Below are 6,765 nucleotides of genomic sequence, written 5' to 3' on the forward strand. Positions count from 1 at the left end.
TCGGCGCGCGCGGGCGTACGAGACCGTCGGCGCGCGCGGGCGTACGAGACCGTCGGCGCGCGCGTGTACAAGACTGTAACTATCGGCACATGTGAGCGAGGAAGACTACCGGCGCGCGTGCGCGGAAGACTATCAGCACACGCGTGCGGGGAAGACTACAGGCGCGCGTGCACGGAAGACTACAGGCGCGCGTGCACGGAAGACTACTGGCGCGCGTGCTCGGAAGACTACTGGCGCACGCGTGGGAGACCATCGGTACCCGCGCGTGGAAGATCTTCAGCGAGCGCGCGCGTAAGAATGTCGGCGAGCGCGCGCGCGGGCGGGGAGACCCTCGGTGCCCGCGGGCGGGGAGACCCTCGGTGCCCGCGCGCGGGGAGACCCTCGGTGCCCGCGCGCGGGGAGACCCTCGGTGCCCGCGCGCGGGGAGACCCTCGGTGCCCGCGCGCGGGGAGACCATCGGTGCCCGCGCGCGGGGAGACCCTCGGTGCCCGCGCGCGGGGAGACCCTCGGTGCCCGCGCGCGGGAAGACCCTCGGTGCCCGCGCGCGGGAGACCCTCGGTACCCTCGCGCGGGAGACCCTCGGTACCCTCGCGCGGAAGACCGTCGGCGCCCACGCTCGTAAGAATGTCGGCGAGCACGCAGGAGACCATCGGTACCCGCATGCGGAAGATTGTCGGCGGTTGCGCGCGTAAGAATATCGGCGAGCGCTTGCGCGCAAAGGTAGCGCTAGTAGATTGGCGGGTCAGCCGGTAGGTTGACCAGTGGCAGGACGATCAGGAACTGGGATGTGCCCTTTAAAAAAGGGAGAGCATCCACCGATGGAGACCGTAACCAGGTCTGCGTTAGAGTCCAGGACTGAAGTCCAAAGGACTTCGTTGCAGCGCAAGGTTACGCTGGTAGATCAGTAGGTCAACTCGCAGGACGATCAGGAACTGGGATGTGCCCTTTGGAAGGGCGAGCATCCACCGATGGGGACCGTAAAAGGTCCGTGTTAAGAGTCCAGGACCGAAGTCCAAAGGACTACGTTGCAGCACAAGGTTGCGCTGGTTGATCGGTAGGTCAGCTGGCAGGACGATCAGGCTGCGCTGGAAGGTCTGCTTGATCCTCCAAAGGGGTGTCTCTATGAGAGGCCTCTCCGGCGAACGAGGTGAATACTTCGTAGAAGAGAGTTGAAGACACTCGTGATGATGCCCCTTAGGACCGGTGGATCAGCAAGCTGACCTTAGCAGTAGCGATCCTCCGAAGAGGAGTCTCTATGAGTGGCCTCTCTCGCGAACGAGGGACGTGAACACTTCGTAGAATAGACTAGAAGACACCCATGATGATGCCCCTTAGGGCCGGTGGATCAGCAAGCTGACCTTAGCAGTAGCGATCCTCCGAAGAGGAGTCTCTACCTCTCTTGCGAACGCGAGGTGAACACTTCGTAGAAGAGACTTGCCAAGACCGTGCTCCACCCCTGAAAGAAGAGAAACTCAGAAATGGGGGAGAGAAGTCTGGCCGAAGGGCAGTGACAGAAGTCGAAGGCGATGAATTTATTAAGATATGGGAAGTTCTCCCTCTGAAGGGAGAAACAACCTCACACCTCGGGACGAAACTTCCCTCGGAAGGGATGTTGTCCAACCCCTAGAGGCGAACCTCCTTCAGCGTTCTAGGATGATCTGAAGTGCTGGCCATGTTGTCACGGGAGTACTTCTAAGAGAAGGGATGACGCCCTCTGAGGGAAGGCAGTGACAGCAGATTCCCCAGGCATGAACAGAACAGCTTTGCTTCATTGGCACTCTTTAGTCGAACGAAGAAAAACTGCATAGTTAACTTGGAAAATAAAATTAGATAATTATTTAACAGCAATTCTCTAGGGAGGAACTCCGAAGAGGAACCCCGAGGGAAAAACATAAAATAAGAATTAAGTATTGCGCCCTTCCTTCCCCAGACGACAACCATAGGAGAAGGGGGGAGCGGAGTAACTGCAATAAAAACAGAATTATAATTATTCAAATCAGCTGAGAATATTCACTATTAGTGACAAGCACTGACCCCCCGAAGGGAAGTGTTCCCCACGGAGAAAGCTGAAAAGTTAATATACAATTAGAATTTCACTAAAAATAATTGAGACAAACAATCGGAGGAGCAACCTAATCCGGGCACGGGAAAGGAGCTTCCCCAATAGTACGCTATTGTAATAAAGGTGAACGACCTTGTGAAGAGAGAGACCGTAGTCAATCTTTAAAAGGCCACATTTCCTTCGCTCAGAATCCAAGTTTCCCGTAGGAAAAGAGGAAATGGCGGAGACAATAGTTGAATGAAGAGGGTCCAAGCGATGACGATTCCCCTGCGGCGGCAGAGTTAACGGACATATGCCGACAGGAAGACCGATGGACCAGAGAGGGAGAGGTCGTTCCCCACGAAGTGGAACTGTGCTGGCCTTGCTACTACGCAAGTGTCATTGTCATTTATGTATCACACACAGCACAACACTGAAAAGGATACTTACCACATTTCTATACACATATATATACATAAACATTAAGAATGTTTATATATATATACAAGTATAAGAAAAAGTTATATATATACAAGTATAAGAAAAAGTAAGTTAAAAGACAAAAATTAATGGCAGTCCAAAATAGGCGAGGAGGGAGAGAGGAACAACCGCTCTTGCTCCGACCCAAAAGTAAAGTGAGCTCAAGCACAGGTATGTGTGAGAGGGGGGGGGGTGTTAGCAAGCTACCCTCCCCTACACCCGCTAACTAGCGGTGTGGGTAGTAAACCCTCGTTAGATTTGAATGGCTCGTCATTTCAGCTATGCCGAAAGTAATACCCCTATTAAATAGTGTGGTTTGTATTCCAGTTATTGAACAAACCTTAATCTATGACAGTGCAAGTAAAAATTCTGTAGAGTTATTGTGTCCTTTGACTGGCCCGATGGTACTAAATTTGTACTTTGCCTACACATGCACCAATAATGTGGCCTATTCTTTACACATTACACTAAACCAAAAATTCTTCTTTTGCTCAGGGAATTAACTACTGCATTGTAATTGTTCAGCAGCTACTTTCTAGGTATAGTAGGTTAGCAAGGGCACCGGCCGCCCGTTGAGATACTACCGCTAGAGGTATTGGGCCCTTTGACTGGGCATACAGTACTCATATTGTCTCTGCCTATTCTTACCACATTCTCCTGTCTTCGTACACCTGACAACAACGAGATTACCAAACAATTCTTCTTCACCCAAGGGGTAACTACTTCAATGTAGTTGTTCAATGTCTACTTTCCTCTTGGTAAGGGTAGAAAACTCTTTAGCTATGGTAAGCAGCTCTTCTTGGATGACACTCCAAAATCAAACCATCGACCTCTAGTCTTGGGTAGTGCCAAAGCCTCTGTACCATGGCCTTCCACTGTCTTATTTCTCTGTCTCTTTTTTCTATATGTGAGAATCTAAATTATTGTTACTGTTCTTGAAATATTTTATTCCGATTGCTTATACTGCTCTTCTTGTTAATTTCCTAGTTTCCTTTCCCCACAGAGCTATTTTTCTATGTTGGAGCCCTTTGGCTTATAAAAGTTAAAAAGTTAAAGTTGCGGGTTTTAGGTCTCCACAGAGACGATTTACATTGTCCTCCTCGGGCGACCATTAGCCAGCAGGGACTATCACTAGTCCCCTCTAACCTCCCCCACAGGCGCCACCATGGGAGTACCCTCCGGTAGAAGGTCTCGCGGTATTCGCGTCCCTGGCGGGGACCGAACTCGGGACCTCTATAATAGAAATCCCCGACGCTACCAACCTTGCTATCCGGAGCAACTTGCTTTTCCAACTAGGGTTATACCCGAGCTTGTAATAATAATGATAATAATAGTAAAGGTAGACGAGACTTAAGCTATGGTAAGCACACACTAAAATCAAACCACTGTCCTCTAGTCTGGAGCAGTGCCATAGCCTCTTTAACATATTCTTCCACTGTCTTGGGGTCAAGTTCTCTTGCTTGTGTAAGGGTATACTGAAGCATACTATTCTATGTTTCCTTATTTCCCTTTTCCATAGGGCTATTTTTTCCTGTTGGAGCCCTTAGGCTTATAGCATCCTGCTTTTCCAACTAGGGTTATAGCTTAGCTAGTAATAATAATAATAATGTGATCCCATTAGGCATATGGTGTTCAAATACTTAGTGTTTGTAACAATGGCATTTAAACTCGCTGATAAATAAATTGGGCTAGGTAGGTTCAACAAATCATTGTCTGTCCTGACCGCTGCAAGACAAGAAATTATCCCTCAGAAGGAAGGATGGTGTTGCAAACAGAAGGTTCAGACTTTAGCGACTTAGAATATGTCAAGTACAGTTATGTATGTGTTTATCTGTATCAATGATATTGTACAAAGTAATTACATAATGTGAGTCATGCTATATTACTCAACCACACGACACGTACCATTTGTCAAAACAGACGAGATATTGTAATGTTAAATTGCGAGCATTGCGCACTATGGCGGAGCAAAGACCAATTGAATTGATTGATTAAACAACTGAAGTCCACCAATATACTTGAAGTTAACGCGAATAAAGCAGTTTTTATATTTGAACTTAATTTACAGTACACAATTTATATTTTAGGAACAGTGAAAAAGATTCGTTTTTAATGGCATATGATGCGATTAAAACTGTAATACCCGGTAATTTGAAAATCAAATGTGTGTTATTGTAGAACAAGATGTTCAGGAAGTACCTCATAATTTGCCAATATTGCCATTTTTGCTTGCAAAGTAAATAGGTTCCCCATGAGTTCTATCGAGCTTTATTGAAAATGGGTCTCATGTTTATAGAAAGCCAATGTATTTGACCCAGAGACTTGTTCCATCCATTGCCAAATGCACTTATGAAGACATTTCTGTGACAACAGTTGTATCCCTATTTTCTTCCATTGCAGTATTACAATGCTTTCGATATACAAAGCTAACAAGATCTTGGAAGATGGGGCATCATCATAAGATGTGTTCTTGATCATCATCTGAACTTCGTTCTGGAAACTTGTTTTGGAAATTCATCACCAACCTTCGGATTTCGTTACACTTGTCGTTAACCGACTCTCAAACCATAACGGCGTGTAAATTAAAGCCCTGTATTACATTGTGAATTTCTGTAAATTATTAATAATAGGTCAACTGTGAACCTATTATGAATCAAAATATTGTATTTAAATATCATTAATCTGGAATATAGTAATTGTTATATGTTTACTGGCTATTAGTCTCTTTTGATGTTCCTGTTATTCTATTTAATATTCTAAAACAATTAATAAAGGAATTAAACAGCAGAGTTTTGATAGAGCAAACCATTACACACAGGACGTACTGCTTACCAAAAACCCTGCAGCGAGGAGATAAATGTTGAATAACAAATGAAGCAAGTCATTACAAAGGAAACACCAATAATTGATAAAGTAGTTTGTCTAGCTGACCAACACAAGGTGTAAATATGCAATTCGAGTGTGGACGACGGTGGACACAGTAGGAATATCTATACGAGCATAGATCTTACTAAGGTTACCACATATGAACCACAGGTACATACATACTGATCTTTCAACATTAGGAATTGATCCCTAAGCCCACAAACTGCCATCTTGAGGTCACTGAGAACAAACAGGTCGAGTGTTAGAAAGGACAATAAATTAGGTTATACCATAATTGTTAGTACAATTGCCGTCAACATCCCTAGTTATGTCTTAGGGGGTATATGTATGATAGCAGCCATCTGTATGCATGAATATGGCCAACTTAGAATGCAGCAGTGTAAGGCGGGCGCAGGTGGGCGTTAGCTTTCCCACCATTAGGAAAGTAGGTAAGGGCACGGCTTGTATGTTAGGTTAGGGGGAAAAGTTGGTAATTTTCTACACTACAATGAAACCGAAAAGTTTAGGTTAGTTTCTGTGCATTTTTAATTAACATGGGAGGAACTGGCAGCTGATATACAAAGGGTCTTGTCTTAATAATTGCTTCAATTGTTGATTATCATAATTATGACATTGGAGTTATATGCAATATTTCAAGTGTGAATCTACTTATCCCCCAAGACCATGTCATGTTAGAAAAGGTTGGACAAGATGGAAGGAAGAAGGATATAAAGAAAGTGGAGCTAAAGTAACAGGAAAGCAGCGAGATTCACGAGTAACTCCTTCTGTACCGGTCACCGGTGTGGCCAACTCCGTATGTAATACGCGCGATGCTTCAAGGTTCCGGTAGGTTAAGGTAGGCCTATTCGGACCAGTATGCCTTTTTTGTAACAAAACCTTGTCTCGAGTAACAAATTACGTTAAAGGTGGGAAAGCATATATGAGGGCAGAAAATGTTAGAAAGAAAACGATTACGGCGTCTAAATATTTTTTTTTTCCGCCAAGTCATGTCACAAGTTTCTGGAAAACACGAATATGTACCAAAACAAACCCTCTCGTGACAATTTGGGTTCTTTCCCATTTCCCTAAGTGGTAAGACGCTTAAATAGCAATACCATTCGACCTATTTTCGATTTCATGACACTGCATACGTAACTGCGCACACTGACACGTTTAATATTGCATGCAATTAATTAATAGGAAAAGAAAAGAGGAAATACTTACAGCGACTACTCCGGTTTCACATCCACGACAGCCGTCGGTTATTCTCCAGATCCACGCGTGACGACAGATAGCTACCAGGGTTGCCAGGTTTTCTAAATGAGAAAAGGCCAACTTATAATCAACCACAGCTTTAAAAGGCCAGTCCATTATTATAA

The 6,765-nt window shown here is 45.3% G+C and overlaps 1 protein-coding gene across 1 annotated transcript in view; it reads right to left on the bottom strand.

Annotated features, from left to right (window-relative positions):
- The window catches only part of LOC137658476 (hsc70-interacting protein-like), a 40,330-nt gene extending 33,610 nt beyond the window's left edge, over window positions 1-6,720 (bottom strand). Inside the window, exon 1 of the mRNA XM_068393219.1 lies at window positions 6,611-6,720. The gene's annotated coding sequence lies outside the window, so the exon portion shown is untranslated. The remainder of the gene's footprint in view (window positions 1-6,610) is intronic.
- Between the last annotated feature and the right edge of the window lie 45 nt (window positions 6,721-6,765).

This window comes from Palaemon carinicauda, chromosome 19 (genome assembly GCF_036898095.1).
Source record: "Palaemon carinicauda isolate YSFRI2023 chromosome 19, ASM3689809v2, whole genome shotgun sequence".
Taxonomy (NCBI): domain Eukaryota; kingdom Metazoa; phylum Arthropoda; class Malacostraca; order Decapoda; family Palaemonidae; genus Palaemon; species Palaemon carinicauda.